Raw genomic sequence first — 12,663 nt, forward strand, 5'->3', positions numbered from 1 at the left:
TTAAAACTTAAAAAAAAAAAAAAAGTCATGGGAAAACTAAGGAGTTTCAACTCTAGCCATACTTAATTTTGCACTTTTCTTCCCAGAGAAGGATACATTTTACTCAACTTCATCACCAGGAAAACTTTACCATCATTTCCAAAATATAGTGCAGTTGTGTTTTAAGTACACACCTCCAAAAATATTTGGATTGGTCCGTGATCATCTTTGCCTGCAAAATTCTTTGCACACCCACAAAGGCAGTAATTCCTGTAAAAGTGGGGGAATACAACTGCACAGCAGCAGGGACCTACATATGACAGGGATGTTGGTCCACCAATGAGAAACCTAAAGTAATACTCCATTAAAACAACACTCAATGCTGGGGAAGCACACACATACAAAGAGATGCCACACAGGAGTACACAGTAACAAAAAGGATCCCAAGTTTGATCAGAGGCCTGAGTGCCAAAAGATCTCAGTCCTCCCTTAGGAGGTTTAAGAGTACAGCCCTCCTCCCCTCCCAGCAAAACTGATGTAAAGCTGCACTGTCACTGACAGGCAGCTTCTCTCACGCTCTCCCCCAGCTCTGTACTTCTGCTGCTTTTTTGTGCAAGGACTAACAATCAAGCATCTTCCAAACTCCTCAACCCCCAAAAGACTGGTTTTCATCCAAATCCACGCTGATCTAGGGGCTCCTCTAAGGAAGCCAGGATAAACACTGTCGGTTGGAAACAGGGCAGAACTTCTTTTGACAACAGGGTAAACTTGTATTTGCTGAAAGGTATCTGTGAAACTGCATCCTGGAAGGAGAGCAAGAGCAAAGTGCAAGTGTAGTTCCTGTCTCATTCCACGCTTGCTGGATGAAGAAAATCTTCTAGTGTCACGTCACTTTGGGAAGGAACGAAATTCCTTTCTTCAATTACTAATGATGCCATTTCTGCTCAGCAGTTCCTCAAAACCCTAGATCTTATTTTTACTGTTACATTCATAAGTATACACATACTATGCAAGCTCATTTGACTGTTCGGGAAGGGCAGACTACTAATACTGTGCCTTCATTCATTGCTACTGGACAAATCGCTCCATAGGGTAGCTGAGGTCAGTTCTAAGGAAATTGTGGTCACCGATGGCAAAATAAGAGTATTTTATAATAAAAGCACTGTCCACAATAAGAACTTTGCCACCAGACATCTTTTCCATGCCCAAGGCAGAACACAGTACAGCTCATCTTTTCAGTCACTCAAACTCCATAAGTACCACCAGTGAAAAAAAATGTGTTTGCCTGGTAATTATAGAAAACTAAAACTGGTTGAACACTGCCACATGAACCACAACAGCAAGTAACTGGGAATTCACTTGAAAAGACAGACTAGCTCCTTGTTTACTAGCAGTTCTCTAGATTTTTTGCCCCAAATATACTCCATTTCCAAAGATGGGACAACTTATTGTATTCCACTGTTATAATCCCTATTCTGTACAGATAGAGTACTAACACTAGTACTCCCTTTGAGTACACTCCTTTATTGAGAAGGCTAGCACTGCAGTCAAGATCAGTCAGTTGACAATTCAGGAAGACAGAAAAATTTCAGTGTTTAGACTTCAATTATTTGGACAGCAGAAAATATAGCCAATTAAAATGTGCATGTTAATTAAGGAAAACAAGGACTGATGAGAATTCAGGGTTTTCCAATTGCTACGCAGCATTTCAAGTTACATTTTAAGCAAGTGTTTATGTTTAACTCTGGACAGCAAAAATACAAGGTTTGCAAGATTACCCCTTTATCTCTCTGCTACAGCCCAAACAAGAGAGAGCAAGGGTCAAACAACCTCTCTACACCCAAAGAGGAAGAAAACCCAGAATTAATATGCCCTTTCTTGAACTTTTAGACACTAAACAAGAAGTCTTAATTAAGAAGTGGTTTTATGTAGTAACTGCAACCAAATGCTATTAGCTACAAGCAGCTGAGTTGAGAAACATGGAAACTTTGAAAGTGATTAAGTGTTTTTAGTGAAGTGGAAGGAGATTACAGAAGACACAGAAAGGCTTTGACATTCATTTATTTTTGCATTTTAAGTTGGGATAAGAGAACAGGACCTATTTATTAATTTTATAAAGACATACAAGCCTCTTCCAACTTACAAAAGGCCATCTCATCTGGCTTCTTACCAACACTTAATAGGAAATGTTAGCTAGCTAACTTGTAACTGTTAGCTAGCTAACTATTCTTCCCCCAACAAAAATAGAAGATTAAAGGATAGCACTCATTTTTTGCAGGTACTGGAACATATCTGAACACAACTAAAAACCTAGAGTATTCCTCAAATATTTATACAAAGGCAGAATGAAAAATGGAAGACTGTTGCCATGCTTTGCTACAGCACAAAACAGGATCATTTCTGTCAGGCAAGTTAATTCACACCTGGCAGTAAAAAATACCAGCACCAATAAATTATTTAATCAGAGTAGCCAGGCATCTAACTTCAAACACCCAGATGAGTGAGCTTATGGGAACCTATAGAAAGGAAAATAAAAATGGGAAGTATAAAAACCTTTTATCTACTGATTTTCAGCACAAGGGTTGGCAAAGAGGTTTCAAGGGGATTTATGAGAGGTAGTAATGAAACATTATCACTTGCCTTAATTTATATATATACACACACAAATACATATACACATATACCTCTGTGTACATGCATATATATTTATAAATTCTGACCTCTGGTGATAAGTTTTTAGAGGTGTGCAAAATGGAAAAGGCTAAAACCACTGCTCTTACAAAAGCAGGCAAGTACATTTGCTAATAAATATAAACTTCAGGCGCAAGAGGATATTAGCATGAGCAAGGAAAATATGCTGAGCCTTAAAGACGTGTTAAGGGCACAACCTGGAGAAAAACAAGGCAGAAACTACACTTTTTCAGAATACCTAAACAGAAGACTTGTTCTGCAGGCAGCAGAACCAAATAACAAGGTAGTTAGTGACTGAGAACTCGAAAGGAAAAAAAAAACATTAGGAGCCATTACAAAAACAAGGATCACAACGTGTAGGGCAGAAGAGCACAAGGAAAGACACGGATCGGGGCCGCACACCCCAGGCTTGGGATGCTCGCTGGTGTGCGTGGCAGCCAGGAGCCAAGCCTGGGGTCAGCCACCCCCCTCGACGCCTCGCCGCTGCCGTGACACCAGCTTCCAGCGGCCTCGCAGACCAGGAGGTCCGAGGTTTTGGTGAGCTGCATTTCCCAGCGGCAAGCATCCAGCATACAAGGAGAAATCAGAAGGGTGAGTCACGGCACGGCAGGCGAGCACAGAAACGGAATCAGCTGGTTCGTGAGGCCCAAAGGCCGGCCAGGGCTCGCGTCCCACGGGGGAGCACGCTGGGCACAGCCCAGCTCACAGCCTCCAGCCAACACCGAGCCACCCCAAGGCCTAGCCGGAGCCCGGCAGTGTTAAAAAGGCTGTTTGGGGGGGGGGGGAGGCCGGCACCTCCCCGCCGTACGCGGGGCTTGGCGTCCGCGGAGGTTGGCGGTACAAATCGCGGGGTCTCCCAGCCGTCTCCGGGGCGCCCGCAGGGAGCCGCCGGCGCCGAGCGCCGCTATGACGCCGCCACGGCCCCGCCTCACCCCGCCGCGAAATGGCGGCGTTGCCGCCGCGCGGAGCCTTACCAAGAACTGCAGCATGGCGCTCGCCTGCCTGCCTGGCTGCTAGGGAAGTCGGGCGGGTAGCGGCGGCTCCTCTTCCGGCTCCTGGCCCGCCCTCGCCGCCGCAGCGCTGGCTGGGGGCCAGGCTGGCCCCTCTTGCCGCCGCCGGGAAGGGAGGGGCGGGCAGAGCGCGGCCCGCCCGAGGCAGCCCGGCCGTCCCGAGGCCTTGCAGCCGCCGCCGCCCCAGGTGGGGGTCGCTGCTGCCCGCGGGGCGGCCAGAGTGCGGCTGGCTCTGGCAGATATTAGCAAAGGTGTGGCCAAACATTTGGAAAAAAAAAAAAAAAAAGGAAGAGGAAGAAGAAAGGAGGAGAGTCAACATTTTTGAACAATTTCGGGCTTTTCAAGGAAAATCTGGGGGAAATCGATACCTAGGTGCGGGTGAAACCCTGTACAATGTTGGTGTCTGTTTCAGTGCCTTGCTCTCCCGTGCTGGGGAGCACTGAAAGAAAGGGTTTCAGCAGCATGAGGAAGCACCAAATCAAAGCGGGTGGTGGGGGGAGATGTTTCTTCATGCTGGCACTTCAATATGGAATTTGAAAAATGGAGGAAGAGACTGTGGAGGGCCTGCGTGAGCAGCAGCACAGCTAGGAGAGCCAGGGAAGTGATCCTCCACCTGCACTCAGCACCCACTAGACCATATCTAGGGTAAGGCACCTAGTTTTGGCCCCCCAATACAGGAAAGACCTGGACAAACTGGAGCAAGCACAGCGGAGGGCCATGGACATGGTGGGGACTGTAGCAGCTCCCTCTACAGTGAGGAGAGGCCATGGGAGCAGGGCTCCCTTAGCTGGGGAAGAGACAGCTGTGGGAGCCCCAATAGCACCTACAAGGGGTCACTGTGAGGATGTAGCTGGCCCCACACAACTGTGCACAGTGGGAGGGCAAGAGACAATGGGCACAAGTTGAAACAAGAGAGGCTTGGACTGGATTTAAGAAAGACTTTCACTGGACCTTCAGGCAATGTCGCAGGTTGTCCAGAGGGGTTGTGCTGTCTCCATTCTTGGAGGTTTTCGAGCCATGACTGGGTAAAACCCCGAGCACCATGGTCTGAGCTCAAAGCTGACTCTGCTTTGAGGAGGAGGTTGGACCAGAGACATCGTGAGCGCTTTCCAACCAAAGTTATCTAATGATCCTATGAGAGCTTTCAGTAAGCCTATGTTTCTCTTTTTTCTTCTTTTCCCTTTCACCAACACAATTAGAAAATGAAGAGCAGCTGTCCTTTGTGAAACACTCTGTTTGGATTTAATTTCATGTAATGACTGCACTCAATTAAGAGATTTGGGTACTAAATGTCAGTTAGAGACATTGTTCCTGCTGTAAGTCAATAAAGTCTCCAACCTCTTACTGCAATATGTTAGAAATCTCATTTTCACATCCCATTTCAGATGAAAAAGATATGGCTACTATGGACCTGTTAGGCAACTCTATCCTGAAACCAAGTTTAACTCAGATGTGAGCTTCGGTTTCCAGGTAGCTCAAAAACGCCATCTAATCCAAATACATACATCTAGCTGCCTGCTCCTTCTAGGGCTACTTAGTGAGTATCTTCTACCCATTTTATGAAAGGGAGTAGAGAGAGATACTAAATGACTTTCTTTTATGGTTGTGGTGATACTGTAGCAAGGAGCTAGAAGTGGAACTGCTTCTCCTATGTTTCAGGCTGGCACTGTTCTTCCTTCCCTGGGCCAAACCTAACATCTGGAAATGGCAAGCAGGGGTTCATATTGACATGGCACAAGAGTCAGGGCTGGGATTTCTTACTTCCCTGAAACATTTCTTGCCTGCCTTCTAGAATGGCACTCCCCAAAATGTTAAAAATGACTTTGCTTCTGGAAACAGAAGGAATCGTCTGGTAATAAATATTTTTCTAACGCTGAGGCCTTCTACATATGTACAGGATCAGAGTCCTGAGGAAATATTACAGACTCCAGCCTGAGCAAATGACAGAAACCAGGAGGAGGAGACAGGTCCCCTTTTAATAACAATTATGCCTCCACAGTATTGCCACTGGGAGATAGGATCTTCCTGTTTTCTGCTTGTTAAAATATGTTGTTATTACACTCAGACTATAATGAGCACAACATCTGTTAGACAGCCTTGACTTGACAGTGCTGTGCACAGTTGTTTTCCTACATGCCATGAATTTCCTCTGTGACATTTAATGGGCAGCCAAAAATCATTTTTTCCTTTAAAGTAAAACCATTACATTTGCATCAGCCAATGCTGAATCATTTTGAGTTAGAGACTGTAGAGAGTGGGTATGGTGGATAGCATATGTTATTGGAAGAAGCTCAGTGTGGTTTCGACAGTTATAAATACAACTATGAGGCTTTTGTAGCTGGAAAAAAGTAACAGAGACAAACCTTCCTTTTTTGAGCTCTCCCCAAATTTTTCTTTACCTCAGACCAGAGAGTCTCGCAAGCAGGCAGCACTCACTGCAATCTTGGCAGTGGTTGTAACTTGGTCAGCACATGTTTTTTTAATCTTGGAGAAGGAAAGGAATCAGAAGGAGGCACATGAGACCCTTTTCCCAACATCACTGATGCTATTTTGGGCAACTTTCCCATAAGGGGTGGAAGGTGCTCATCATGTTGTGTGACACCAGTTTTGTTTCCCCTGCTCAGAGATGGGTCATTTACATGGCCTGCTTTTCATTCACTTCCCATGTTTCATTCTCTAGCTGTCTGGGCAGAGGATGATACAAATCACAATTCTTCTCAGGCTTAAGGCTGTCTGACTCATCTTTTTTTTTTTTTTTTTTTTTTTTTTTTAGGCAGCTGTTGTAGCTTCCTCTTTTGTAGCTGCCAGCTGTTGCCATAGAGACTGGTAACAGTGGTGTGGAGAATAAGAAGGGGATGAGGAGCAGCAGTCTGAATAGAAGTACATTGAGCTGGTATGATGCAGAGCTGACTGTATGCAGCTGACTGCTGCAGGGAAGCTGGGAGTCAGCGAGATGGACAGTCGATTTGCAGCATCTTTCTTTTATCTCCTTCCACGTTGCCATGACGCACACACGTTATATGAAATGGAGTCTTGTATGCAGGAAGATAGTTGGTCCAAATCCATAAGTGGCAATATCTGCAATGTAAACAAGAGCGTAAGAGTCAGGGAGCAGAAGTGAGATCCTGGGAGCTATTGCATGTGTTCAGACAAACCCAAATCTGAAATGCTGAGTACTGAGTGCAGTGAGTTCTTCAGTCAGCTGCAGACAAGACATGCAGACAGTGATAATTTTGAATCATTCATATGCACATGGAAATTGTAATGGCCACAGTAATACCCATACATGTAGTGAACAACATTTTACTTTTAGAGCAGCCCCTTGTGACTGAGAACCCTGAGGAGCAAGCTACTTAAAATGAGAAGGTTGGAAAACCCATCTTTTTAAGTGAGATAGGAACAAAAAATGCATCATTTTAAATACATTTGTTACCGGGTAAGACATTCTCAATGTTATCTAATTTACCCAGGTGCTCTACGAGTATAGTCAAACACACAAGCTATCCAGAAAGCTTCTTTGTCAGGAAGTGCTGGCTACTCTATTTTATTCCCAATTGCAAAATCATATTTAAAAGTGCATTCTTGTAGTGTTGCTTTTTACATGCATGTGCTTGCATATATAGCCCACTCTATGGAATGCGTTTGTGAATCCCTTTCCTAGAAGGGCAGTAATTGATTTACCCTTTTTTAAAAATAAGTTTGCTAGTATAGCACGTACCAGGACAAGACAATTTTGAATGTTAGGCCCGGAAGAAAAAGGACGGAGTTATGCCATTATATATAAGAAATTCTAACAAAGAAGAGTTTATACTCAGTGATTTATGTCCCAGACTGTAGGGCTAATTTCTCCACCAACATCTGACCCAATTTGTGGTCACACAGTGGTATTGTCACTCTTACTTCCAATTTGCTTTTGCTGTACATTCAGTGAATGTGATACTATCTGACCTGAAAGCAATCACAATAAAGATTTGATGTGAATACTTGTGCTAATTGTATTTCAAGTGGTTGGGTATTCATTTGAATAAATCAGCAGTATTGATGATTTAGCCATGATGAGGATGTAAGTGAGACAAGTTTGATAGAGAGGAATACTATTTTGGCAGTCTGACAGACATTGTGAGGGAAAATGATAAGCTATTGGCCACAGAAGCCCTTTGTCAGATCTGAATATGATTTAAGTCATAGGATGTAAAGACTGATAAAAAAGTATTTTTTATGTACCTTTACTATAGCTTATACACAACTGAGACTACAAAACCTCAGGATATATAAATCAGAGAGTCTTTTAAATGACAATTCTTCACTTCCAATGTACAGCTGAAAAAGAGAGTGAAAATCGGATTTCCTTGTACTAGAAATTCTGTGAAATAAACACCAGATGGAGCCAGACAACCGTATGTTAAAATTTCTGTTTACATTTTGTTATGTTTAATTCTTAGATTTTGTTTTCGGTTCTGCCAGATTTCATTGCCTTAGAAAAATATCTTTTATATGATCTGTGATGTGGTTGAACAGGTCCTGAGGAACTCTACTTATCCAGAGATTTCTTTGTCTTGTGTCTTTATTTTTAGTACAATGTAGTGTACTAAAAGTAGTATTATATATATGTATAGAAAAAGAATATGAACTAAGGAATCCGGACTGCAGGGCAATCAGCTTATCAAAAACTACTAGATTTAAATATACTAAATAGAATTGCCTGAATCACCATGAAAGAAAGGTTTTATCTTTCAGTTTGTAGCTCCTCAAACCTTTTCCAGTGGAGGTTCCATCTATCATTAAGTTAATTTAAACCTGTTGAAAACCTGCTTTTCGTAGTAACATCCACTACGTTCTCTCTGTTCTTAGATGTAGTCCATAGATTCTCCAGAGTTCTCAGATCGTTGGCCTTGGAGATTTTTCACACACACAGAAAAACAGAAGATATCAGTGACTCACTATGTGAGTCTGAAGTTGTTTACAGCCAAATTTTGAAGTGTGTTTACTAACTATAAGAGATAATTGTTTTATGGTGGCTTATATTGACCCTTTTAAGGTCTAATTTTTGCACAGAGTACTATGAGCTACAAAGAAAATTCCTGAGACCACAAAGCCCAGACAACTGGCCTAGTTCAAAATACAGGCCAAATACTTAAAACAAGCAAACAAAAAAAGTGAAAAAAAAAAAGTGTCAGACCATTTACTTTACCTAAAAAAGAGGGGGAGGGGGAGGAAGAAAGGAATTTTCCTCATAATGGATGTGAAAGTGCTGAAGTCCAGTTTATGTTAACAGTACACCTGAGTCTCCCCAAACCTGAGTGAATGAATTCTCATGGGCAGAAAGGGAAGCTTAGTTGCAATGAGTCCACACAAAACCTGTGAGTGCTTGCACACTACTGCCACAGCAGCAGCAGGGCCATCACCAGAGTCACAGCTAAAGCAGAGAGACATTGCCAGACATCATCTGCTCAAGGGGATCTCTAGAGAGATTTCCAGAGCCTGACCTTGTCTTAAAAGTCCTCTTTACCAGAAAGAAAGAAAACTTTAGAGCATGAGGAGAGTGAGCCCCAAGAGAAACAAAGAGGATATAACCCTTTGAAGGAAGGTCTCTGAGCAGCAGGGGCAGCAGAGCTCCCAAGTGGGAGCTGAGGGATCTGTCTCAGTCCTAGGGGTGATACAGCTACCAAGGAGTGGAGCCTAGCTTTGTTGAAGATTGATTGTTCCTGCATTTTCCATTAAAATAAAAATTTCTCCTTAGTGTGGTAGCATGATCTGGTTATTCGATGTTCTGATTTGATATGTGAACCTAAAAGCCTAAGACTTGCCCCTCTTTAGAGCAACCTAAAGTTGCTTGGCACTAAGGTAGGTGGAAGAACACAGAGGGACTTGGGAAGTAGCTTGACTAAACCAAAATACCAACTGTCTCTTCTTTATATCAAACTAACAATAATCAGATGCTTCTGAAACAAACACACTAATTTCAAAGAAATACTTTGAATGGGGGGGAAAAAAAGAGAGTTTGAAGTTGCCTTTTTTTCCTGTAGATACATCAAGACGCATATCCTGGTCAGTTCTGCCATTTATTCTACCCTACCATTGTCATTTAATTCTGCCTTCTCACAAAAATAGGAAAAAATCTGCAAGCTCTAGCTATGAATTTATCATATATCCTCAAATTACATTACCCAATAATATATCCTTTGCCCAGCCTGCAGAGTATTCTAGCTCACCTGGCTAACATCTGACTTCGCACCTCACTGATTCTGTCTTTCTCTATGTAATGGACTTTACCTTATCCCTTTCTCTCCATTCCTTCTACACAGATATATATAATAATAACTTATATACTGACTTGGACCCACTTAGCTTTCAACTGTTTCACCATGAGGATAGTCATGCACTGTCACAGGTTGCCCAGAGAGGCTGTGCTGTTTCCATCCTTGGAGGTTTTCAAGGCCCAAGTGGATAAAGCCCTGAGCAACCTAATCCGAGCTCAGAGCTGCTGCTTTGAAGTGGAGGTTGGGCAAGAGACCTCCTGAGGTCCATTTCCATGAAATAACCCTCTACCTTGCTAGGCAAAGTAGAGACTTCTCACCCCAGTAAAAACCGCGGTGTGTTAAGAAAGAACCCCCACAAAAAACAAAGACTGACAACTTTGTGACATGTGCCCCCGGGGTCTGGAATTCAAGAAGAATATTAGAGGCTGAGTCAAGCAGTAAATTATTGAACACTGATACCCTTTAGCTCTACCTGCTGGGCTATGGCCTGAGAAGAACAGTAGTATGAGAAGGACCTTAATTCTTCTCTGGTCAGAGATTTTTATTTGCATGAACTGATAATAAACGTGTGTTATGATTTCCACTCTGTGCTGGACCTGCAGAAGGCAGGAGTGCCAGTCACCGAGATTTAGGTCTTAAGTTTCAAGCAACAGCTGTTCAGCAGCAGTGGGAGTTCCTCGTTCAGCTGATTTAGGGACAATTGTCACAATCACATCAGGTGCAAGACAGTGCAAAAACAATCCTGTAACTCATAGGATGACAGTAATCACTAGCAAACCAATTTTCTGGAATTGCTTTTCAGAATAGCACTAGAGCTTTTTAACAATTCAAGTTCTACAGAATGTACAGGAAATTAAGTAAAGAAACAAAACATTATTTACAGCTATGTTTGCTTGCTACTGTCTGCACCCTGCATGCACCAATAGGCTATGCAATCTTTACTGCCATTTGCCCAGCCCCTGAGGTTTGGCTGCCTGTGCTGAAGGTCAGCTCTTGTATGTTGCATTTGTGATCTTGGGTTAGACAACTGCAAAAAAAAAGCCATTCAGAGCTGGGAGAAGCCTCCCTGGGAGACTCTGTGCCTTGGCTCAGGGACTGCAATAGTTCTCCAGCCCTCAGTCCCTACTGGTGCAAGGTTGCACTTGTGCCAGCACCAAGCCTCCCACCTTGCAGGGCTGCGGCTGAGCTTGGGCCCCATCACAGCTCAGTGCCCTTGTCTGCATGGTCTCTGCCCTGTGACCACCAAGCCAGCACCCTCAGTGTCCGAGGTCCACCCTGTGCCCCCTGCTACTCCCTGGCAGGGAAGTTAGAACAAGTTACCTTGTCCTAACTAGCCAGAATGCAATAATTTCTTCTTAAGAGAGAAAGAAAATAATAAAAAGCTTGCCTGAGCAACCTTTGCAGAAGAAAAGTCAGTGCAATCAGAGCAGCTATTAAAAGCAGATGTATGTGATACAATTAAAAGAATATAATTAGAATGTGTCTGGCAGAACACCTGACTAATAACCTGTGATTTAAATACAGCTACGTCTTCTGGGTGTAACTTGGGAGGATGTTTATGGCATTGCACGAATGTTGCTGTCACAGGTGACTACTACTCAATGTGATGTTCTTTGTCACAGCTGGTTCTCTGTCAGAAAAGCAAGTTTAAAAAAGCTTTAGAGGTTAACTCAAGAACTTGCTATCCTCTTTAGTGTAGAAGAGCTGTACATTTTTAAGACTGTATGAAATGGATACTTTAATTTGGCATAAATCTGTGCTCAGCCTGGGAAAGGCAGTCCTCATCCTCTCCCCCTTGGGCCAGCTGAAACACAGGTCTTGCTTAAAAACAACCTTTCCCCTTCCTAGGTTAGCTCTTCACATGGCTAAACAATTGCTTGTGCCAGCAAGAAGCAAGCATCTGTAACAAGCAATGGTACTAGGAAAACGTGACCATCCTTTTGGTGGTAACATGGGTTTATTAATATGGCCATAGTTTCTGCTGCATAGTTAGTGCTGCTAAGGTATTGTTGGTTTTCTTGAGTAAAACATCACAGTGATGTTAGCTGATAGCTGAAGAGATGTAATCTTTCTTACGCGTGTGTTCCAGAGTTGTCCAAAGCTTCCGCAATGAGGGTTATGGTGTTGTATATAAGTAAAATCCAAATAAATTAAAACATTATATCAAGATTTCACAGTGATGATCAGTAGATGGTGCTGTTTTCCCAAGTAAGATCTTGGAAGTATTTTCAAAGTATCAATAATATTATCAGCCTCTTTCAATCTTTTTATCCCACAGTAAGATAATATATATTAAAAAAACTACATTTCTGACACTTTTTTACTTTCCAAAAGTCACTCTGGATTTTCACTGTATTTCATAACAGACAGAGAGGCCCTGGTTTAACTGTGCCATTTCATTAAACTTGGTGGAATAATCTAATTATGGTGTTGAACTTTGCCAAGGAGATTTTCAGAAAGAATGAGATTATTTGTCCAGCCTTTAATTAGCTTTCCACTTTCTATCATTAGGCTGTTTGTTTTGCTTTTTACCAAAAAAAAAAAAGGAAAAAGAAAAAAAAAAAGTATTATCTGGTGTTGTTTTCTTAGCCATTTCTTCCATTTGTTAAAATCATCTGAATGAATGTGGAGAGCAATTGTAGGGTCAGAACATTTTACCACCTGTTCTCCTCACAGTAGCAATATCACAAAGAAGAGTTTTTTCAAAGTGCTCTCAAGGTCGA

The 12,663-nt window shown here is 42.7% G+C and overlaps 1 long non-coding RNA gene across 1 annotated transcript in view; it reads left to right on the forward strand.

The window, feature by feature from the left end:
- Positions 1-3,140: 3,140 nt before the first annotated feature.
- Positions 3,141-12,663, forward strand: part of LOC135328765 (uncharacterized) — a 56,890-nt gene continuing 47,367 nt past the window's right edge. Inside the window, exon 1 of the long non-coding RNA XR_010389802.1 lies at positions 3,141-3,261. This is a non-coding gene — a long non-coding RNA (uncharacterized LOC135328765). The remainder of the gene's footprint in view (positions 3,262-12,663) is intronic.

This window comes from Dromaius novaehollandiae, chromosome 1, assembly GCF_036370855.1.
Source record: "Dromaius novaehollandiae isolate bDroNov1 chromosome 1, bDroNov1.hap1, whole genome shotgun sequence".
NCBI classification, from domain to species: Eukaryota; Metazoa; Chordata; class Aves; order Casuariiformes; family Dromaiidae; genus Dromaius; species Dromaius novaehollandiae.